The sequence below is a fragment of the Macrobrachium rosenbergii genome, chromosome 49, assembly GCF_040412425.1.
Source record: "Macrobrachium rosenbergii isolate ZJJX-2024 chromosome 49, ASM4041242v1, whole genome shotgun sequence".
In the NCBI taxonomy this organism is placed as follows: Eukaryota; Metazoa; Arthropoda; class Malacostraca; order Decapoda; family Palaemonidae; genus Macrobrachium; species Macrobrachium rosenbergii.
This window is the reverse complement of record NC_089789.1, coordinates 36015670-36041486: the sequence shown is the minus strand read 5'-3', so window position 1 is coordinate 36041486 and position 25817 is coordinate 36015670.

Genomic DNA, 25817 nt, shown 5'->3' with positions numbered 1-25817 from the left:
TTTAAATCTTTGTTAGGGTCGATGTACTTAACTATAATTTCCCTGTGGAGTAGGCCATTACCAAGGCATTGTGAATTCGATACAAATGCCTTATTCTTGTCTACATAACTGACTTTATATATATATATATATATATATATATATATATATATATATATATATATATATATAATATATATATATATATATATATATATATATATATATATATATATATATATATGTATATAATATATATATCTGTGTGTGTGTGTGTGTGTGCGTGTGTGGTGCGTGTCTGTGTTTATGTGTGTCTGCATATATTTTACCTTTAATTGATTGACTGATGTGATATTCCCAGCTGGCATCGCGCATTGCTTAGGACGAGTGAAAATTTTCTTGAGGGTGAATTCGATATTTGCGAGTAATTTGTGGCTGAATATCACACATTAAGATAGAGATTACTCTTAATTTTACACTTTGCGATTTTATTAAATTCTTACTAATACGGTGCCCAACAAGTATTCATGGGATGAGGCTTCGAGACCCATATGCTGCCCCGTGCAGGCAGTATGTGTCACAGATGAATACGAAGGTAAATTGTTAAAAATATCTTCAATTTTATATTTGAAATTATGAGCGTTATGGTCCCCTAGTCTTCATAATCCGAGCAGTTACTTGCCATAGGTAATTTTGACCTTGATATATTTTTCAAGATCCCAGGTCATTTTAAAGGTAAAAATTTCATCGTATTGCTCCTTGATTTTCCTGAGACTTGACGTAGAGGTAATCTGGAGGTTGGGGGGTATGTTCCAAAGGTGAGAGGGGCATTTATATCCCTTCAAAATGATTTGTGACCTTACTTTGATGAAACAATGTATGTTATGCGCGAAGTGCAATTGCATGATTTAGTATAGGCGTCTGTGTGGTTTTAATTTGATCTACTTAAATATTTCTGTTACCAATGTCGCGTGCTTCTGAAGAGCTAATCAAACTTCAGGCAATTTCAAACTCCAGTTTCAGCCACTTTGTATCCTGTCCTACCTCGTAAGCTGTTGTCTCCTTTGAGGAATTCCCTTCAGTTCGGCTCTTTGGTAAAATTGCATTTGAAGTACCCTCGACCTTCACCCTCCATTCCCTCCTCCACCCTCCACCCTTCACCCTCCATTCCCTCTACCCCCACTTCCTCCTTCACCTCCTCATCAGCAACCCTAATCTCACATTGACGGTGGATCTTTATATCCTTCCGTGGAGCGCCTCGATTCTAAAACCTTAATCTCTCTCTCTCTCTCTCTCTCTCTCTCTCTCTCTCTCTCTCTCTCTCTCTCTCACTTAAATGACGCGTCTTTCATCTCTTCAAAAGGATAAATGTTTCGACACTATTTTTGTCTCTGATTTTTCATCTTTCCTTTTTCCTCTTGTTACTGTGAGTCCGATTTTAATTTTTTTGTGTTTTGTTTTTGCTCTTCTTCATTGTTTTGGAATTCTGGAATTCTGGAAGATTAAGGGCAAATCAGGTTCTGGAATCTTTGTGTCGGTGTGAGATGTAATGATTTTGATTCATTTACTTTTGTGATTTGAGTGATTGATTCACTGGTTTGTTCAACTTGCGTTACTACATCACAGGTTATCGACTACCTATTAATGGATAATTACTGTTAGAGTGAACTTTATAGCTGGGCTAAATTATCATATATGGAAGATATTTTGTCATTAATGGTATGTACAACTTTAGGTAGAAAGACTCGCATTAGATACAAATTTTCGTTCGAATTCTATCAAAGGATCAAATTCAGCCTCAAAATTCATGGGCCAACATTTCCACCTTTAATTTTCTGTCTCAGTTTTTTATAACGAATAAAGATAATTTTTTTTTTAGCAATGCACAATATAATAGGGTAATTCTAATAGATTTGCCATCTTGCCAGATTGCCATGATTGTGAGATATAAACTGCTGAAGAAATCTTCTTTTCAAGTTTGAGGATGACGAAGGAAACTCATTAATCGTTATAACACTCGCCTTTCCTCAGCGCTCCTGATGATAAAATGCACAGGAATAAAAATACAAATCGCTAAAACGAAAATCTTCTAGTATCTTTCATATATATCATTCAAATTAGGATACGTCATTGAGACGTCTTGAATGATAACTCTTTTCTCTTAAAGAGGCCGAGAATGGCGTCGTTAACGTTGTTCATTTGCCTTTACTATCGGCTTAATGTGTTAGACTATGAATAATCTGAGGTAATTACAATGCATGTCACGAGATGTTCTGTGAACTTATGCGTAATTCCTGTCATGTTGTCATTTAAAACATGTCGACAGCATGTTGGATGTCGGTAGTTTAACGGTCAAAGTAGTATTTATTTACTGTCTATTCTTAGAACATTTTTTCCAAAATCTTCTTCTTCACTTTTGATGGCAACACCTCCTGTTGGATTAGAGTTATTTCACCAAAATTATCTTACTACTTTTGATGGCAAACCTTCCTGTCTGATTAGTTATTTCACCAAAATTATCTTAATACTTTTGCGTGTAAAACCTCCTGTTTGATTCGAGTTGTTTCACCAAAATTATCTTACTACTTTTGATGGTAAAACCTCCTGTTTGATTGGAGATATTTCACCAAAATTACCTTACTACTTTTGATGGCAAAACCTCCTGTTTGATTAGTTATTTCACCAAAATTATCTTACTACTTTTGCTCGTAAAACCTCCCGTTTGATTCGAGTTGTTTCACCAAAATTATCTTTGATTAGAGATGTTTCACCAAAATTATCTTACCACCTTTGATGACGAAACCTCATTTAAGAATCAGTTCGCAAACCGAGATCCAAATAAAACCTTCAAGATTTACTCATACCCTGAAAAGTAACTCTCATCAAAACTTCGTTAATTCCTTTTGGGATCACATTTCTTCTGAAATGGAAACCACCGGGAAAAGTTCTGCAAAGTCTGAAAGACGGTATATTTAATATGGCCGCGCCTTCAGTAAAAGGGGCGCAGAGGAGATGAATAAGAGAGCTGGCTAATGTGGGACTGGCGAGTGAAGATAAAAGTAGGGACGTGGAGACATGAAAATGAAAAATAAATCTTGAAATTTAATGGGAAGAAGCCATGCTCTATCCTCTCGCTAAGTTTACAGTAACCAAAATGTTATCATATGTGTTTTTGAGAGAAGCATAAAATGTTTTTTTTATTATTATTATTTTCTTGATAATGAAGGCCTTCAAATCTGATTAACATGGCTTCCCACCGGGGATTCTGAAACTACTCGTGAAATTCTCACAATTAATATCGACATATGAAGCTACCTCTTCTCTTTCTTGATTTTTATCCTGAGGTCTCTGAGAAGTAATTTATTCCCTCCCAGTGCTTACTTTGGTCCTGTGCCAATACCCCTGATTCATTTGGCACGGTGTTTTGGGTCTCCGTGTTCAGCTATTACTTTTCTGATTGCAGGGTCTGATCTTCATTAACTAACAAGATAAAGTATTTGGGCCTCTGGAAATACACATATCTGCATTTGCTGTCAAGGTATTGTGCAAACACCTGGCTCCCTATCCAGTACAGTGCCAGTGGCCTTGAAGGCACTTCTTCCCCTCCCTCACATGGTGTCCCGACCTAAGGAAAAATAACTTCTCTCCCAAAAGCGTTTGACACTCCAGAAATAATCCTCTTTCTTTGCCTGTATGCTTTTGGGGTTCACGGAGTGGCCATTACCTGTCACGGATAATTTTTTTTTTTTTTTTAGCTTAGGAATCTTCTGACTAAGTTCTGGTGACGAGTTTTAGCGCGGTTTTGTCATCAAGTGCAACAGACACAGTCAAAGACCTTATGTTTAACAAGGGTAATAACGGAATATCATTACCTAATAGCATACGAGTATACATCAAGAAAGTTAAGGCATTATACACTAGAATTTAAATGAAACATTTTATTCCAATCATAATATGTGAAATAAAACGATACTTCACAATAAAACTTTTTCCCCTTGACTCTGTAAGTTAATCTTCAAGGATTTCACTTTGAAGCAATTACATACAATTATCTCAGAATACATAACTTTCTCCCTGACAGATCAATTTTTCCTTTTTTCGTCGTAAAACAGAGACGGAGGAGAGAAAATATCCTTTACAAATGATGCCCACGCTTATCTTTCTGTCCCCAGGTATGGAAAAATAACCAGTGCAATACTTAACATGGATAAATGATGAGAAACATTCAATAAAGAAAAGTAGGTCACGCAAAAATAGCCAAGATGATAGTGCTTTTTGTTTGACGACTTCTTTTGTGGAGATCAACTTAGGGGTGAGGTGCGTGGGTGACAGATTGTAAAAGATATATGTATCTGCGAATATCAACTGTACACGAAAACTACCTACTTGCGCTCGTGAACAAAAGTATAATCCAACTGAATGCTGGGCATAAAAGCGCGAGGAACCACGAAAATCATAACGACTGCTAAAGTAAAACTATGAAGTTTATTTTTATTAGAGAAAGATGATTACACGGGTGGTGTACAATTTCCTTCCAAATATGGCATAAAATCTGTGAACTTATGTTAAATTGGCCACGAATATCGATATCTTTGTTTTGGCAGCTCGGTTAAAAATCGCGTGAATGAAGTTATTTGCGTTTCCATTCAGCCTGTATTACTTCTGAGAGTTATTGAAAAGATTAAAGACGATTCTTGAGGCTAAAAACCACAACTCACGAACACAAGAGTCACTTTTACTGTCGCGAATTATCGGTAGGAAGGCAACAGACCGCAAATTACCTTATCCTGCAAACAGATTCGAGGAAGGAACTAAATTTTACAAGTTTACAGGAATCTCTCATTATAAATCTAACGCCACTGTACATACTTCTTTCTATCAAAATTTTGCTTTTAGAAGTTTTCTGTCAAAGCTTAGTACTTTAATGAGTTCTTCCTTTTAAACGTTCACTATAATATGTAGTGATGCATAGTAATAAAAATAATAACTTAACACAAAAACAGTATGAGGGAAAAATATTGCAAACAAGGTCTACAGATCATCTTGCGTTGCTGGAGTAATGCAGAAAGACAAAAGTAGAGCTGGAAAAAAAATCCTTAATTGCATTTCGTATCAAGACAAAAACTTCCAAAAGCTGATTTCCCCTTGATCATCGCGAATTCCAAAACTCAGGGAAAAAGGACAAGGAAAAATTACAGGGAGAAAAAAAGGAGAAGAAAAGCAAATCAGGCTCGAGATAGCAAAAGTAAAAGAGAGAGAGAGAGAGAGAGAGAGGAGAGAGAAGAGAGAGAGAGAGAGAGAGAGAGAGAGAGAGAGAGGAACCGCACGGAAAACTGGTGTCGAAACATTGATCCTTTTCAAGTGAAGGAAGAAGCGTTGTCTCTTTTGAAAAGAAGAAGAAGAAAGAAGAAGAAGAAGAAGAAGAAGAAGAAGAAGGAGAAGAAGAGATAATCAAGCGAGGCGCTTTACTGAACGGCATAAAGATCTCGGATATAAAGATCAAGGACGTAAAGATCCAACATCAATGTGAGATTAGGAATGTTAATGAGGAGGATGATTTGAGGATGGTGGGGGGGGGGAATGGGCCATGTTGTTGGGAGGTAGGGGGGGAGGGGGAAAGAAGGAGTCCTTGTATCGGATCATCAAAAAGCAACTTTGTCAACGAATCCAGCGGAAAAAAGGAGTGATTCTTCAGACGAGGCAAGGAAAGGAACAGGTAACTTGACTGAATTCTGAAACTTGTCTGAAGATAGATCTGCGCTATGCAATTTGGCGTGACATCAGCAGGGCGGAAAATATTCCAGAAAAGTAATTAAAAAAAACTATAACATGACAGAAATCAATATACCTAGTCAGCAAAAAAAAAAAAAAACAACGCACACATGAATTGTATTTTGGAAACAACCTCCAGGGTATGGTTTTGACTACCTTTCCTATTTCCTCTTCGTAAGTGGAATACAGAAGCGAATTGTATTGTTTCTATATAGAATAACCTGAAATATCAATAGCAATGATACCAGAGGAAACTAAAGATAGCTAAACAGCAAAAGAGAAAAACACAAGAAATACTAGAGGTTTATGTAAGGAACCGTTTATGATTCTGAACTCTAGAAGGTAAAGCAAAGTAAAAAAAAAAAAAAACTTTACTTAGTTCACATATGGACACAAATTACCAAATTTAATCTGAATTTCATCCTGCAGGAAAGCAAAACAACCTTCTTTCCGTAAAGAAAAAATGGAACGAACTGAATTCGGGGAAAAAAATGTAACAAATACGACGCAAAAACAGAGAATGAATAGAGAAGCATTTATCCTTTTCAAGATTACAATAAAAGAATAATATGCAATAAAGACTCTTGAGCAAAGAGGAAAGAGGAAAAGATAATACGGATTCCGAAACCGAGACGACGCTAGGCTGAAGGATAAAAAAAAGAGGATATAAAGGTCCAGGAAATAAGGATACGGCGTCAGTGTAGAATTAAGGATGCTGATGAGATGAGACGAGGTGGGGGGGATGGAATGGGGATGGGGAGGCAGGTTAGGGATGGAGAGGGGGATAGGGAGTAGGAGGAGGAGGAGGAGTTATACTTTTAACACAACTTTATCAAAGGACCGAGTGAAATGGAATTCCTGGGAAGAGGCAAGAGCATTTGAAGGACAAGATAATATGAGGGGAAGTCGGTTCAATAATATATTATCTTAGGAAAGCACCTCATGTACAATGAGACCGATTTTTAGCCTCAGATCTTTGTATAAATAAACCACAGACTCACACACACACAAACATATATATATATATATATATATATATATATATATATATATATATATATATATATATATATATATATATATATATATATATATATATATATATATATATATATATGCACTCATGCATATATATTTTATAATATATATATATATATATATATATATATATATATATATATATATATATATATATATAAATAGATATATATATAAGATGATATATATAAATGTGTGTGTGGATGACATTAATATTATTTTCGCATGACAAAGGAAAATCGCGATTATTCAGGTGTAGGAATACTGCAGAGCTCGTCGAAACAAGAAAAGTTTATTACCCAGAAACAGAAAGACAAAATAAACAGCGTCAGATGAGACTGTCTTCATGTTTCATTAATCTAAAGTCTATGACAATTTATAAATGACAAAGAAATGTGATGCTTGCGTAAGGACATATGCTTTAAAAGAAGCAAAAGCAAAATCATATGACAACCAAAGCACAGCGACTTAGAGTTGTTCATGATCGTTCTTGATGTCTTAAAAGGGTATTTTCTATATCCCAATATTATCGTATTAGTAAATAATGAAAAAAATAAAGCTATAGCTAATATCTATGCATTAAGGGTAAAAGCAAAATAATACAAAGTAAATTAAGTTAGTTTAAAATTACTCTTTTATCGCAGAAAATCATGTTGTCGTGTTAGAGAACGTATTTCTGTTTATCTGAAATCTACAGTACGCCACATAATAGATCGAAAGAAAAATGAAATATTAACTAATAACATGAATATTGAAAAAAACTCAAAAGTGAAAATGCAGATGGGAATGACTTCTAGTTAGTTAAAGGCGATGCAGGTGCAATGCAGGTGCAACAAGAGTGAAATTACATTATTACAGAAACGTTGAACAATACGAGATCAGAATAATCCACTCCATAGCCGGAATCACAGGAAATGGCAAAAGCTGGCCATTATTTATAACAGGGGGAATATGGATCATATTGGAATATAATTAAAATTTTAATGGAGAATTATTATGACCCATTTCTGCTAAATGGCAATCCAAAGAACGAGGGGTTAACGACCTGGGTGGGAAGGGTAGTAGATATATGCAATGATGTGGCATATTAATAATTTTTCTGTTGATATGATTAAACATGACTGTATAACGTGATAAGCTTTGTTTTACAAAGCTGAAAGAATATTGACGACAAAGTCTGGACGTGTGGGGCGTTTTTCTGTAAAGGTAGTTAAAGGTAAACACCTTTTGGTCAAAGACTTCTGGTATTCGACCACGTCACCTTTGGTCCCACAGTTATTAACTGTAAGAGTGTTAAGTGGTCTGTCCCCGTGACAAGAAAAGAACATACGAGAACACATATGTAAAGTATGTTGCCACATACCATTTTATTATCTTGGAAAATACTTTAAAATAATTTATTATACATCTATATATCCTATGATCATGCTCCTTTGACCTCCTCTGTCTCATCTTTAGCATATAAACAATGTTGTTAAGTTGATCTTTTGCGATAGTTTAGAGAACTCTTAACGCCCAGTATCTTTGACTTTAGCTTGAGTGTTTGTTGGGTCTCCTCTGATTTCACTTGTGTTTTGTGATTCATGTTCTCTGCTTGTTATAATTTCGTTATCTTATTTTCTTGCGTATGCTCTTTTCTCAGACGTATTAACTTTCATTTGTGTAATTGATGCATTTTCTTTTGTTGTCATTCGTACCCCTTTTTTCAGTTTGCTGTAAAAGAAAACTATTCTTCCGGCTTCGTCTGTCCGTCCGCACTTTTTCTGTCCGCCCTCAGGTCTTAAAAACTACTGAGGCTAGAGGGCTTCAAATTGGTATGTTGATCATCCACCCTCCAGTCATCAAACGTACCATATTGTAGCCCTCTTGCCTCAGTAGTTTTTATTTTATTAAGGTTAGCCATAATCGTGCTTCTGGCAACGATATAGGACAGGCCACCACCGTGCCGTGGCTAAAGTTTCGTGGGCCGCGGGTCATACAGCATTATACCGAGACCACCGAAAGATAGATCGATTTTCGGTGGCCGTGATTATGCGCCGTATAGAAAACTCGACTGAGCCGAGGAAACTTCGGCTTCGGCGCTGCTTGTAGATTATAGTCTTCACAGCTTCTCTCAGGTGTTACCCTGCGTGCGAGGAGTTTGTAAGAAACAGCGTGAGTGAGAGATGGGCGAGAGAATTCACAGGGAGAGACTTTCTCTCATCTCAACGAGCACCCCGGGAAACTGAGTTGGTAGTTTTAACTGAGTAGGATTTGACTACAGAAACATTAGTGAATGTATCTTTTCTTTGCTTTATCAACTCACATATTTGCTTTTCCGTTGCATTTGTCAACAATATGGATTTTTTTTTAAATCTGTTTCTTTTAGTTTTATTTCGTAAGAATTCTTTAGCTTGCAAGTTTAATAGTGAAATATCAGCGAATATATTTTTGTGCTGGATTAATTCATATATTCTCTGTTCATTTCATTTCCCAGTACATTTATTCGTTTGAATATACTATTTTACTTTTTATTCTCAGGAATTGTTTTCCTCTGTTATGTTGTATGCTTAGTTTTCGTTCAATTCTTATTAGTAATTTGTTGTTAGCCAGGTATTTAGAAACAAGAGCTTAGCATCGGAGCTTCATATACTAAAAATAATGACAAGTAAATTGGTTCTTGGAAAATGCTCATTCCTAATAAGGTATTTTGGGTACAGCGAATAAGCAGAAAACTCACAAGAGTTTCCTCGTACGGAATTTTGTAAAGCTTATTTAGGACATGGCCCAAACTTTAATTTATATCAGTAATGTATTTTAAATATTTAGTGTTGGTTCATTTCTATCCTTTATATAAGAATAGATTGTTATATAGATAAAAGTCAATACACCTGAGAGAAGTTCGGAAAGACTATAATAAAAAAAACGGGAAATGAACAAACAAACTAAAAGTGAAAAGAAGAAGAAGAGTGTCCCCTCAAATTGGCGCAAACAAGAATATTCAGACAAGTGTTCAGTAAACTTGCAAGAAACAGAAGGCAACATGAAAAAGAGAAAGGGGAAGAGAGAGAGAGCAAGTGTTAAGCAAACAGACGCGAAATAAAGCAAAGCTAATAAGAAAGAAAAAGGGCGGAAATATATTTGTTAAGCAAATATGCAAAAAAAAAAGTAGATAACAAAAAAATAATAGTCTGAGTAAACGGTGTACACAGAGGGGGGGAAAAGATGAAGAGTTTTAAGTTCAGAACTAACAAGACAGAAACGTAAAAGTAAATTGGAAGAGAAGAATAAGAACATTTTATACACAGAGGATACAAAGAACGAACTTGGGTAAAAAAAAAAAAATCTGATGAGTAAAGTTTCCTTTCAACCCTACAAGATTCTATGACAACAGCGATTTTTTGATACTTTACATAAATATAAATAATTAAAAAGCAATCTTAGCGTATAGACCCTGATCGGTAATATCTTCCTTTAATATAGCGGGTTACTCTGTCACAAAGGAATCTTTTAAAGCATTACCGTTTGATCTTGCGTGAAGAGGAAATGATTATGTTTACTAAAAGATGGAATGAATAGTTGGCAATTTTAAGGCAAGAATATATTAGGAAGCAAATTGAGAGATTACAGAACTGCTGAATACCTTCTTTGAAGCAAAATATCACTAAACGAGTACTGTCCTGATCCAGAGACGCGAGTGAAAACATACTTTATTTTATACATTTTATACACTGAGGCTACAAAGAATGAAGTAGGTTATAAACCCCGATGAGCAAAATTTCCTTCCAGTCTTACAAGTTTTTTGTTGCAAAGGAGATTTTTTCGCACTTTACAGAGAATTGTTTACATAAATAATAGAAAAACTCTAAGCGTATAGAACCTGATCGGTAAGATTTTATTTCAATATTACAAGTTGCTATGTCATCAAAGGAATATTTTTAAGTATTACTGTTTGATCTCTTAAGAGGAGGAAATGATTATATTTACAAGAGGTGGGTGAAACAGAAGGGATATTTTACAAAAAAGAGCGATTGCATACAGTAAGTGCTGAATCGGTTAATTGAAGCATGATACATAATACTACCATTTACAAATTTACAAATTTTGAGATGTTAAAAAATACTTTAAAGACGACACGAATTTAATGAGGAAAAGAACAACATGGGATCTCAAGGTCAGTAATAGATAGACTTTTAATCAAACAGAAAAGAATAAAAAGAGATTTTTTTAAATACATAATGTTTAGCAAAATGGGAAAGATGGAATAAAAAAAAACAGGAATCAACGATGTAAAAAAAATCGAGGCTCAAAACAGTAATTATAAGAAAAAAAATCATACGATAACATTTAGGCACCTCAGCAAAAATATTACTAAACTGGAATTTACGTGAACGGGAAGAGTAAATTTTATGTCAGAGAGACAAAGTGTGGAGGAGACAAGACTAAGTGTGAAAAAATGTCAGAATTCTAATGAAAACGAAAGGAAAATAAAACAAGGGTCATAAAAGACAAAGTTTAATGACGTTAAAAGATACGGAAAGAGAAGCAACAGGAAATGCAGTGAATATACCAAGAAGATTGGAAGTCTAATAAATAAAGAAGTGAGAAAAAATAATAATAATAAAAAATCTACCCGAGAGGCTACAAAGACTGATAGTGATGAAGAAAGGGAAATGAGAAGACTTTGAAAAATAATGATAAATGTACGAGAAAGTCTGATGGAAGTGAAGAAAAAATAGACAAAAAAGAAGCAGAAATATAATGATGAAAAGTCGACAATATTTGATGTAAAAAAGATCAAATTAATACTCTTGGAAGGAGACAGAATCCGAGGAAGAAAAAGAAAATAAAAACAATATTGCAGCGGAAAGACGACGGAGCCTGATGAGCAGAAGAAGAAGAAGAAGAAGAAGAGGAGGAGGAGGAGGAGGGGGAGGAGGAGGAGGAGGAGGAGGAGGAGGGGAGGGGAGGAGGAGGAGGAGGAGAAGGAGGAGGAGGAGGAAACAGGAAAGAAATGACAAGACTGACGAAGGTAGGACCGAAATAAAAAAAGGGGGAAGGTTTCTGGGATTGGGGGGCCACTGCAACAATAACAATAATTAGGACGCTCATTCCTCCCCCCCCACCCCCAACTTCTCTGGTCTCCACTACCGCACACCCGTTCTTCTCTTGCGCGAACAATACCGCACATTGCGGTCAAGAAAGATTAATATACCTGCTCCTGCTGCTCGGCGGTCGATGACCTTCATTGCTGCGGTGACAGTTCGATGGAAATCAGTCAGTCAATCTTGCATGTGCAGATTTAATCGTAGGGCACACTTGGATTCAGAAACATTAATACACGTCCCTTAGTTTTTGTGATGTCAGATTTAAATGAATCAATGTAACGTTAACATGTTTTAAAGAAGCCTCATAAATTTGATCTTCTAGCTTTGTTTCCCAGGTTAATTTTTCAATAAAAGAGCGACAGAATCTAATAATAGTTAGTCTTTGAATTATTATTATTATTATTATTATTATTATTATTATTATTATTATTATTATTGTGTAAGGAAGCCTATTATTTAATCTACCACAAATATGAATATCCATGTTAAAAAAAAAAACATTAAAGCAAAGATGAATTTTTATTATAACTCAACAGAAGAAGTTAACGAGATTCGGCGTTTCATTATCATCAGCATCCCTTAAAGGTAGGTTTTGTGATTAACAGGAACCCCAGACTTTTTTTTTTTTTATAATGAATCATTGTCACAACGAATTTAGATCGAGAGGTAAAGTTGGAATTTTTATATTGATGAGCGTGGCTTTATGGTTTAGCTAACTCATCCTTAAAATGTTTTGATTTAGTCTGTTAGAAAAAGAGCAAAGCAATTCCGATCCTTTGTTTCTTGAAGATTTCGATAAAGTAGTCTTTTTTCAATAAAGAGATTTCCCAGATCTTTCTTTTATTAATGTATTTTAAATCAAACTAACAGTCAGTCTAAAGATCGGAAAAAAATGAAAGGGTCCAGTTAGCCAGACGGTTGACTTCAAGCCAAGCGCTGGGACCTTTGAGTTCATTCAGTGCTGAAAATAATATTGAAACAAATGTTAGAAGTGGGTGGAAAGTAAGACGGAAGAAAGAGACTGACAGTGCTTGCGGCTAGAGGTCGAAACGCTCCCTTCAGTAATGCTTCATAGTGCACCGCGCCACCAGCCCCGCCCCCGCGCCGCCGCCTCTACGTGAAACAGCCGAGAAAGAGAAATGAGAATAAATAAAGCGAAAGAGCAAAGCAACTCTCATCAACTGGAGGAATAGAAGGAGAGGATCGGGGCGGAGTTTTCGCCGAATTGAAACTTAAGCTTATTTTTAACAATTCCGTCTCTGAAGCGGAAGTCCGAGAGTTCTTTTGCTTAATATTTAAGCGGGAGGAGATTAATCGTGGTGTTTAGCAATTGCTAATCAGCTTACATTACGCGGCTTCAAAAGGCTTAAAGATTGTTGCGTTATAAGTCTGGACGGTTACACGGCATATACTGAACAGTTGAGCAAAGGCATTTAAGTGAATAAGTATTAAAGAAAATTTTTCGATGCAGTTGACACTGAATTTAATTATAAGAAACATTAATGAATTTAGTTTATATTCATACGTTATTATAAAGAAAATACAAATATTTTCAAGTAAGGAATTTTGGTTGATGAATTTCTCTATGTGAGCAATTATGGAAGGGAGTGTTTAGATGAAGCCCAGTTTCTCTGGGGAGACAGATTATGGAACAAGGACACAGATTAAGGCAGAGTGCTCGAAATTCTATAGGACTGAATTGAATTGAATATAGAATTTAGGCCCAAAAGAGGCCAAGCGCTGGGACCTATGAGGTCATTCAGCGCTGACACGGAAATGGACAGGAGAAGGTTCGAAAGGTGTAACAAGAGGAAAACCTTTCGGTTGCGATACGAATCAGTTGTTAGGAGAGGGTGGAAAGTAAGATGGGAGGAAAGTGAATATGAAAGGAAATTCAGTAAAAGGAACGAAAGGGGTTACAACTAGGGGCCGAGGGCACGCCAAGAACCTTAAGTGATGCCTATAGTGCGCCGAATGAGGTGCACTGACGGCGCTACCCCCCTACCGGGAAATCTTACAGGAAGAGCAGAAGGTGCAAAACATTTACACTGCTTATCAACATTCACTCGATGATATATAGTTATATATTGAGGAACCAATGTCTAGGTCTTCTTGGACAATGATAGTTTTGGGAAAATGTTTATGGCAATGACCTTCATTCATCTCTCTGTCTTTATTATTATTATTATTATTATTATTATTATTATTATTATTATTATTATTATTATTATTATTATTATTATAAACCACAATTGTTATATAAATAATAAATAAATTGTATTATTTGTAAACACTCAGAAGGAGCACTGTTTTTATATTTTACAAACACAATGTATTTATATGATTATGGATTTTTAATATAAATCGATGTAATCCCGAAATTGTGAATTTGTTATTATTATTATTATTATCATTATTATTATTATTATTATTATTATTATTATTATTATTATTAATAATACTATATTCTCGGCCCTTCATCTCATGCCTATCGATCGAATCCTCGTTTGCTCTGATTTCTATATCTTGAATTTAGAATGTTTTTACTTAACAAGATTTTGGCTAATCTCTTGAGGAACAGTCATGTCGTTATTCAGAGATAAAACAGCAGTCAAAGATTTTTAAAGTAAGCACACATACAAGAGATAAATAATGAATAACCACTGACATAAATAAATGACCAAAGTATAGAGCATGGTTAGATTATATGAGCTAACCAGATATAAAGACTCAGAGGCGTGGTTTATAAAGACTTAAAGGCGTGGTTTATAAAGACTTAGAGGGGTGGTTTATAAAGACTTAGAGGCGTGGTTTATAAAGACTTAAAGGTGTGATTTATAAAGACTAAAAGGTGTGATTTATAAAGCACAGAAGGTGTGAATTATAAAGACTTAAAGGTGTGATTTATAAAGACTTCAAAGGTGTGATTTATAAAGACTTCAAGGTGTGATTTATAAAGACTAAAAGGTGTGATCCATAAAGACTTAATGATGTGATTTATAAAGACAAAAGGTGTGAATTATAAAGACTAAAAGGTGTGTGATTTATAAAGACTAAAAGGTGTGATTTATAAAGACTAAAAGGTTTGATTTATAAAGACTAAGAGGTGTGAATTATAAAGAATAAAAGGTGTGATTTATAAAGACTAAAAGGTGTGATACTCGTAATACATTCCGCCCACAATTAAGATACCATTATTGAGTACCGCCTTTCAAAACTGCTAGATTGCACCAACATCCTTTCATTGAAGAAGTTTAACCAGTCCACTGGATCAGTGGAATCTGGCTCAGAAGAGAGTTAAAGAAGTTGGACAGATTAATGGAAGGATAGTAAAATGGAAGACAAACAATGCAACTGGGGCGTAAGGGATGCTGAGGTGTACCTTCTGTGCCGCCTAAAGCGAGTTACACGAGGCACACTGTACGTATGACCCTGTTGTAAGTATGACTCTCTTGAAAGAAAGTGATTTTATTTAATTCCACCTTCTGGCCAGCTGAACCTTTCATTTTTTTTTTTATTCCCTCAGTCTTCACTTCGAAGATTTATGCATTAATTTGAGGTCGTTGAATTGAAAATACATTCGTTAAAAACACGACTTAAAAATTCTCTCTCTCTCTCTCTCTCTCTCTCTCTCTCTCTCTCTCTCTCTCTCTCTCTCTCTCTCTCTCTCTCTGTGCGTGTGTTTCTGATCGACATTAAATTTGTCTACTTTAAAAAATCTTCAAGCAAAAAGGCAGGATGTTATTTTTGCCTTTTTTTTTTTTTTTTACTCTTGTCTAACTTTTGGAAACAATTTTATATGTTCTCTTTCCCCCTGACACAAACATTCTCTCTCTCTCTCTCTCTCTCTCTCTCTCTCTCTCTCTTTAACATTTAAGCATATGAGTTACATGCAGAAGTTACTCAACTATAAAAAAAATATATTAATTACGTCTTTTCAGTACTATAAACAGAAATTCAAAATATGTAACTGTCGATAAGTATTTCAGGAATTCGAAAACGAATATATTTGAAAAATTTGTGATATTTTCATCACATAATTCTTTACAAATGACCTGCCAACCTGCCGTTAAGAAATCGGAAGCACTGTTGACCCTTAGGTTCCCAGTTCACGATAATGAAACACTTAATCTCCTTAACTTCTTCTGTTGTGTTATGAAGAAAATTCATCTTTGCTTGAAAGAGTTTTTTCGAAGAAACTTGTGGTAGATTAAATAATAGGCTATATTTCAGAGGGTCTCCTTATATAATGATAATAATATTTTAAAAATTAATTGTTATTGTACATTTACAAAGGGTTTCAGAGTCTGTCGCTCTTTTATTGAAAAGTTAACCTGAAAGACAAAGCTTGAAAATCAAATTTGTGAAGCCCACAGCGCCCATGCTGTTAAATCATAAGTATATACTCATGTTAACGGTGCGAAAAGCAGACTTTATTCATCGATTCATATCAATCTGGCGTCACAGCAACAAAGAGATATATATTAATATTTCTGAGCCCAAATGTGTCCTATGATCAAATCTGCACATGCAGGATTGATTGATTGATTTCCATCGAACCGCCACCGCAGCAACGAAGGTCATCGACCGACCGCCGAGCAGCAGGAGTAGGTAAATTAATAATTCTTGACCGCAGTGTGCGGTATTGTCCGCACAAGAGAACAACGGGTGTGCGGTAGTGGAGACCGGAGGTGGGTGGGTGGAGTGGGTTGGGGGGGGAGGAAAGGGGTTCTAATCATTGTTATTGTGGCAGAGCCTTCCAATCACAGAAACCTAGCCCCCTTTTATTTCGGTCCTTCCTTCGTCAGTCTTGCCATTTCTTTTCTTCTTCTTCTTCTTCGTCTTCTTCTTTTTTCTCATTTTCTTCTGCTTCTTCTTCTTCTTCTTCTTCTTCTTCTTCTTCTTCTTCTTCTTCTTCTTCTTCTTCTTCTCATCAGACTCTGTCGCGTCTTTCAGCTACAATATTTTTTCTACAGTCTCTTGCATCCTCAGACTCTGTCCTCTTTCAAGAGTATTAATTTAATTTTTTTTTTTTTTATTAAATATCGTCATATTTTCGGTATACATTTCTGCTTCTTTTTCGTCTCTTTTCTCCTCCTTTCCATCAGACCTCGTAAATTGCTTATCATTTTTTCCTTTGTCGTCTAATTAGCCTTTTTTTTCATCACTATCGGTCTGGTAGCCTCTTTAGTATATTTTTTATTATTATTATTTGTCGTCTATTTTTCTTTCTCATCAATCTTCTTTCTCATCAGACTTTTCCGTGTTCTTTATATAATCATTTCCTTTTCTCATGCTTCTCGTTTTGTATTTTTACCATTATTAAACTTTTTGTCGCCTTTTGTGTACCTTCCTTTATTTTTCCTTCTTCCCATCTTGCTTTTGAAATGTTTCGCGCCTATCTTTCTCTCCTTCTCCCTTTCTCTTCTGTCTTTTTTCGGTTTTCGTCATATTTAAATCAATTCTTTAGGTTCAGTTCTCGGGTTCCCTGTTTAATCATGCTATTGATGAAGTACTTAAATGTAATCCTGGATTTTTATTCTGAGAGTAATTTATTTGATCCTTGGGTTTTATTGTCCTTGAGTCTTGCTGTTTATTCCATGTTTCTTGCTTTATTACACATATCATTTATTTGTAAACAAATATTATTCTTTCCTTTCTAATTAAATGTCAATCTCCATCTGACACTCTTCTGCTCCTACGCTGTTGTCTTTCATAATAAATTCATATCAATTTCAAAGTATGTTTTCACTCGCATCTCTGAACAAGGACAGCACTCGTTTAGTGATATTTTGCTTCAAAGAAGCTTTGTCAGCACTTCTGTAATCTCTCATTTTGCTTCGTAATATATTCTTGTCTTAAAATTGCCAACTATTCATTCCATCTTTTGTAAACATAATCATTTCCTCTTCGTGCAAGATCAAACGGTAATGCTCTAAAAGATTCCTTTGTGACAGAGTAACTTGCTATGTTAAAGTAAGATATTACCGATCAGGTTCTATACGCTAAGAGTGCTTTTTAATTATTTACATTTATGTAAAGTATCAAAAAATCGCTGTTGTCATAGAATCTTGTAGGGTTGAAAGGAAATTTTACTCATCATATTTTTTACCCAAGTTCGTTCTTTGTATCTTCTGTGTATAAAATGTTTTTATTCTTCTCTTACAATTTATTTTTACGTTTCTTTCTTGTTAGTTCTGAACTTAAAACTCTTCATCTTTTTCTCCCCTGTGTACACCGTTTACTCAGACTGTTTTTTTTATTATCTATTTTTTTTTTTTTTTGCATATTTGCTTAACAAATATTTCCACCCTTTTTCTTTCTTATTGCGTTGCTTTATTTCGTGTCTATTTGCTTAACACTTGCTCTCTCTTCCCTTTTCTCTTTTTCATGTTGCCTTCTGTTTCTTGCAAGTTTACTGAACACTTGTGTGAATATTCTTGTTTGTGCCAATTTGAGGGAGACCTCTTCTTCTTTTCACTTTTTTTTTGCTTGCTTGTTTGCTCTTTTCTTATATTCTGATGCCATTTTCTGACTATGGCCTTTAACGTTTCAGTTCTTTGACTTTAACTTGAGGATTTGTTGGGTCTCCTCTGATTTCACTTCTGTGGTTCATTTTATTTTCTTGTTACAATTTCCTTATGTTATTTTCTGTGTGATCATTTCCCAAGCGTATTGGCTTTCATTTCTGTTATCTATTCCTATATGAAGAAATGGGTTATTTTTGAATTTTTTTTTAGTTTTATATTTATAATCTTTCTTTATAGGAAATGACTTCTGTTTCCATACTATATTGGCTTTAATTTCTATAATCTGTTCCTATAATAAAAGAATATGAATTTAAGTTCTGTACTTTATTCCTGTATAGAAGAATGACTATTATTTCTATATACTCTATAGACTTTTACTTCTTCAAGCTATTGCTAAATAAAGGAATGACTTTTATTTCTATAATCTATTGACTTTTATTTCTATAATCTGTTTCTTTTATAAAGGGATGGAATATACCACCACTAAACACTTGAAATGCAATAACGACGTAAATTAAAGTTTAGGCGATGCCTCATGAACGCTCCAAATAAAATTTACTGGGAAATGAACAGAGTAAAATAATTATAAATTAATAACCCAGTACAAAAATATATCAACTAATGTTTCACTATTCAACTCATAAGCTAAAAAATCATTAGGAAATAAAACTAAGAGAGATATATTAAAAAGATCTATTATGCTGATAAATGCAACGAAAGGCCAATGTACGCGTTAACAAAGCAATAAAAAATATATTCACTAGTATATCTATAGTCAAATCCTTCACAATTAAAACTCCCCACTCTCTCGTGTATAGTTACTCCAATTCCTTTCTCCTCCAGGTCGTTGACCCTCGCTCTTTGCATCGCCATTTAATAGAAATGGGTCATAATATTTCTCCATTAAATTCGTGAAATGTATTCGACTGTGATCTATATTCTGCTTTCATTTAAAGCCTAAATGCCCATCAGATTCCCCTTATTATAATTAATGGCCAACTTTTGCTATATTCTGTAATTCCTCCTATTGCGGCGGATATTCAGATCTCGTATTGTTAAGTGTCTCTTATTCGTGTTATTAACACATATTTCATTTTTCCTATGACTTATTAATTGCACAGATTTCATATCAAGAGAAAATTTAATCTATGGTACATCAGATTAATTTCCTTGTAAATAAAAGTAATTTCAATCTATATTAATTACTTTCCTATCATTTTGCTTTCACAATTAATGCTTATGTTTTAACTATAATTTTATTTCTTTATTATTTACTAACTTCATGGAATTCCGGTTTGGAGTGATACCCTTACTAATATGATTAATGCTCTTGAACATCTTCAAGCTTTTGTGCTTTAGTTTTCGAATCACCTTTCAGTTACTTCATTTAAAGTATCTGTCTTTATGCAAACATCTTTTTTGTCATGCATACATTCTCTTAGATGTCAGATTAATGAAAAATGAAGATAGTTTCGCCTCCCAGTGTTGATTTTATCCATCAGTTTCTAGAAATTGCCTTTTCTTATTTCGATGAGCTCTGCAGTGTTCCTGCACTGGAATACAGGTGCTTTATCATGTGATAATATTGATGTCCATCCACACACACAGGTATATAATGTCCACACACACACATATAATGTCCACACACACACACACACACACACACACATATATATATATATATATATATATATATATATATATATATATATATATATATACATATATATATATATATATATATATATATATATATATATATATATATATATATATATATATATATATATATATATATATATATAGAGAGAGAGAGAGAGAGAGAGAGAAACAGTTCACTTGCAAAAGTTCTAGACTAAATGTGTCGCTTTCATTATGCGAGGTAAGTCCCTTAAGATAATATTGCTTGTAAACCGACTTCCCTCGTATCATCTCCTCTCTCGAGTGCCAGGAATCCCTTTTCACTCTGTCCTTTGACAAAGTTGCATTTGAAGTATAACTCCTCCTCCTCCTCCTACTCCTACTCCCCTCCTCCCACCACCCGGTGTCGTCTCATCTCATCAGCAACCTTAAGTTCTACGTTGACAACTTATCTTCATATCCTGGATATTTATATCCTCTTTATATCCTTCAGCCTCGCGTCTCTCGGTTTCGAGATCCTTATCACCTTTTCCTCTTTCTCTTTCCTCAAAAGCTTTTTTTTTATGTATATTTATTTTTTGGCAACTCTTGAAAAGGATAATTGGTTCCTGTTCAGTTCTCTTAGTTTTGTTTTTTGCTTTTTGTACATTTTTTCCGAATTTAATTAGCTTTTTTTTTCACGGATTTGGTAATTTATTACATTACACACACACACACAGATATATATATATATATATATATATATATATATATATATATATATATATATATATATATATATATATATATAGATTGGTTAAAAGTTTTTTTTGTTTTTCCACTCCAAGAATCTAGACGTTTCTTACATAAACCTTAAGTATTTTTAATGTTTTTCTCTTTATTGCTTTCATTTTTTTACTTTTACCTATCTTTCGTTGCCTATGGTATTATGATCACTGATATTTCTAATCGTATTTATATGGAAACAATTTATTTCGCTCACTCCACTTACAAAGGCGATGTGCAGAATGAGGTCAAGGCCACATCCTGGAGATTGTTTCCAAAATGCAGTCCATGTGTGCTGACTCGCTTTTCTGACCTTTATCACGTGGCCGTCTTTTTTAATCACTTTTCGAGGAGATTTTCACCTTTGTCGGTAATACCTCATTTTGAATAGCGCAGATCTACCTTCAGACACGTTTCAGAATTCAGTCAAGTTTGGTTTTTGAAGATCCAATACAAGGAATCCTCCATCCCCCTTCCCTTCCCCCTCCCTCTCCCCCACCCACCAACATGCATATTATTCCCCCCTTCCTCCCCATCTTTCTTTACATGCTTTTATTTAACTTGACTTCTGCGTCTTTTTGGCTGCCTGTTTGGGTCAAATCTTGTAACTCAATTTTCGACCCGTTCCCTTCGTCTGATGGATTTGAAATTTTGTATGGTTACTCAGTCCCGGTGACAATACAACCTTACATGATCAGTAGGTCAGCAGTGACCTCTAGTAACCCTACAGTGACCTCTCCCAGTATCTCAGGATTTGTATGAAACACTTCGGATTTTTCACAACTTCTTTGACTCGGTAGAATCTTTCTTCTATATGACACCTCCCAATTCCCCTTCCCTCCCTCCCCTTCCCCTTCCTCTGCCATCCCCTCCACCTTCAAACTACTCCTCCTCCTCCCCAGCACACGATCAAGCGTTAATTTAGCTGTCTCCTCCTTCCCCTTCCCTCTTTCCTCTCACTCCTCCCTTCCCTTTCCATCCCCTTCCCCCACGCATTCCACTCCCCCTTCCCTTCCCCCTACCTTTTCCAAAGCACACGATCAAGTGTTAACTTAGCTGTGTCCTTCTCTCCCCCTCCATCTTCCATCCCCTTCCCTTCCCTTTTTCATCCCCTCCCCTTCCTCCCCTCCTTCTCCCTCTCCTCCACTTCTGAAATCTTATGATCAAGTGTTAATTTAGCTGCGTCCTCCCACTCCCCTCCCCTTCTCTCCCCTTCCCCTCCCCCCTTCCCGTCCCGAAGCACACGATCAAGTGTTTATTTAGATGTGTCCTGCCTCTCCCCTTCCCTCCCTATCCCCTCCCTCTTCAATCCCCTTCCCCTCCCTCTATCCTTCCCCATCACATCCCACTTTCCCTTCCCCCTTCCGGAGCCCACAATGAAATGTTAATTTAGCTGTGTCCTTCCCCTCCCGTTCCCTCTTCCATTCCCTCCTTCCCTCCTCCCTCCCTCCTCCCTCTTCCCGAGCATATGATCAAATGTTAATTTAACTGTGTCCTCCCCTCCCTTTCACTCTTTCCTCCCCCTCCCCTTCCAAAACACACGATCAAGTGTTAATTTAGCTGTGTCCTCCACTCCCCTTCCCCTCCCCTCCCCCTCCCCTTCCCTTTTCCATCCCCTCACCCATACCCTCCCCTCCTCCACCTCCTCCCTTCTGGAGCATACGATCACGTGTTAATTTAGCTGTGTCCTCCGCCTCCCCTCCCCTTCCATCTTCCAACGCCCTTCCCCATCCCCTTCCCTCCCCATCCTCCCCCTTCCCTCTTCCAACGCCCTTCCCTTCCCCTTCCTCCCCTCCTCCCCTTTCCTCCTCCCCTTCTGAAGCATACGGTCAAGTGTTAATTTAGCTGTCCTCCCCCTCTCCTTCCCTCTTCCATACCCCTCCCCTTCCGGAGCTCACGATCAAGTAGTAATTTAGCTGTGTTCTCCCCCCTTCCATCTCCCCATCCCTTCTCTCTTCCTCCCCTTCACTTCCATCTTCCCTTCCCTTCACCCCTCCCCTTGCCCTTCCCTCCAATCCCCTTCCCCTTTCCCCTCCCCTCACCCTCCCCTTCCTTCCCTTTCACTACTCCTTTCCCTTCCTCCCCTTCCCTTCCTTTCCTTCATCCACCTCCTCTTCCTTCCCTTTTCCTTCATCCACCTCCTTCCTTCCCTTCCCCACATCCCCTTCCCTCCCCTTCCCTCACCTCCCAGTTCCTCCCCTCCCATTCCTCCACTCCCTCCCTTCCCATCCTCCTCCACTCCTCCCCTTCCCTCCCCCTTCCCCTTTCTCCGCTTTTTCTCCCTACCCTTCCTCCTCCACTAACTTCCTCCTCTCTTTCCCCTCAATCTCCTTCCCATTTTCCTCCCTTCCCCTACCTCCTCCTCCTCTCCCCCTCACCTTCCATTTTCCCTTCCTCCCCTTCCTCCTCCTCTCCCCTTCCTCATCTTCCCTCTTCCATCTCTCACCTTTCCTCTCCTTTCCTCTTCCCTCTCTCCCTTTCCTCCCATTTCCCCTTCCCCTCACTTCCTACTCCCTCTCCCCTTCACTCTTTCCTCCCTTCCCCTTTCCCCCTTCCCTCCCCCTCCCCCGTAAACGGATATCATTTTGTTAATTACAATTTCTGTCAAGACTAAAAAGTATAAAATAAAACAAATATAAGAAGCATTTTTAATACACCCTTTTATTAAAATGCACTAAAAAGTAAAAACTAATTTTTTGTCACACTCCAGGATTTTCTTACAATTAATCATGTCTACAAAGATAAAAGTGTGGACGCCAAATATGGAATTAAATGCTACAAGAAAAAAAAATGATTTCTTGTAGCATTTCCTTCCATGTTTGGGGCTCAGGCTTTTATTTTTGCAGACATGATAAATTGCACGAAAATCCTGGTGTGTCTCAAAAATTATTTTTACTTTTTAGTGCCTTTTAATAAAAGCATGTTTTAATTTATACATATATGTATATGTATATATATATATATATATATATATATATATATATATATATATATATATATATATATATATATATATATATTTATTTTTTTTTTTTTTTTTTTTTTTAAGGCAACAACGCTTCTTTCTTCATTTGGAAAAAGGTCAGTGTTTCGACATCAGCTATCCGTTCGAGTCTCTCTCTCTCTCTCTCTCTCTCTCTCTCTCTCTCTCTCTCTCTCTCTCTCTCTCTCTCTCTCTCTCTTTTACCTCTTGCTATCTCGAGTCTGATTTGCTTTGCCTATAATTTTTCTTTGTGATTTTCCATTGTCCTTTTTCCCTGAATTTTGAAATCCGCGATGATCAAGGGGAAATCAGCTTTTGGAACTTTTCGTCTTGATACGAAATGCAATTAAGGATTTTTTTCTCCAGCTCTACTTTGGTCTTCACGTATTAATCTGACAACTCAAGATGGTTTGTAAACCTTATTGGCAATGTTTTTCATTCATACCGTTTTCGTGTAAGTTATTATTTTCATTACTTATATACTACATAGTGCTATATATTAAGGTAAATGTTTAATAGAATAAACGCTGTAGAGGATTGTTTGATGAAATACCTACAGAAAGGAAATTTTTTATATTGAGAACCATGTGCGGGTTAGATTTATAACCACAGAATCCCATTAACGATGAAGTTCCGATGTAAAAATTCCTGTAAACTTTAAAAAGGGATACAAAAAACTTAAAAATTTTAGAAAAGTGATAAGAACAATCGTATAAAGTTTAACAAAATTAATATAAAGGATCCTTTAAACTATAATGATAATCCTGTAAACTATATAAGAAGCCCATAAACTCAAATGGCGAATAAAAAAGATCCTATGTTTAGTGCAAGTGAATAATCAAATTATTCTCTTCGAAATTTTGATGGAAACATTTAACCAAGAGAAAATGTTGAATGGTATCCTTTTAACCCAACAACATTGATAGCAGAAACACAAAAACATTCATACCCTAATAAAAAATTAAACAAGTAAAAAATGCGCCGAAGTTTCTTCGGCGCAATCGAGTTTTCTCTACAGCCTATAATGCTGTATGAAACTTTCAGCCACGACCCATGAAAATCTTACCCGCGGCCCATGAAACTCAGCCACGGTCCGGTGGTGCCCTCAGCCAGGGCACATGAAACTCAGCCACGGTCCGATGGTGGCCTCAGTCACGGGCCATGAAACTCTTAGCCGCGGCCCATGAAACTCAGCCACGGTCCGGTTGGTGGCCTGTGTTGTTGGTACCTATACCGGTGCCAGAAGCACGATTATGTCTAACTTTAACCTTAAATAAAATAAAAATTACTGAGGCTAGAGGGCTCCAATTTGGTATGTTTGATAATTGGAGGTTGGATGATCAATATACCAATTTTCAGCCCTCTAGCCTCAGTTATTTTCAAGATCTGAGGGCAGGCAGAAAAAGTGCGGAAGGACAGACAAGGCGGTCACAATACTTTTCTTTTACAGACAACTAAAAATGGACACTTTGCTTCTTGTGAGTTTTTTTTCTGAAAACATTTGAAATTTCGTATGATTCTTTCTAGCCAAGAGTCTCAGAAACAAAAAAAAATGTTTTTGGACAGAGCATTCAAGCAATAGTGGATAATTGACAAAAAAAATATGTAAAGGAATAGATAATGAAACAAAAACGTCATAAAGGCTACGTTTTCTAACAACATTTCATTGTTGAAAGCAAGAAATTGGCGATCGTTCGTCAGCCTTCGTAATTGTTACCCAGTGACGAAGCACTCCAGTCCAAATAACTGGATAACAATAAACTAGTAATTATGAATTCAATGAAAAATAATAGTATAAGATACACGGCTAGGTTAAGAGAATCCTTAGGAAATAAAACTAAAACAGATATATTACTAAAAAAAAAATATGACTGCAGTGTCATCTTTCACAATTAAAACTCCCCACAAAGACAAACTCTCTCGTGTATAACAACTCCCCTTCTCCTCCAGGTCGTTAACCCTCGCTCTTTGCATCACCATTTAGTAGAAATGGGTCATAATATTTCTCCATTAAATTCGTGA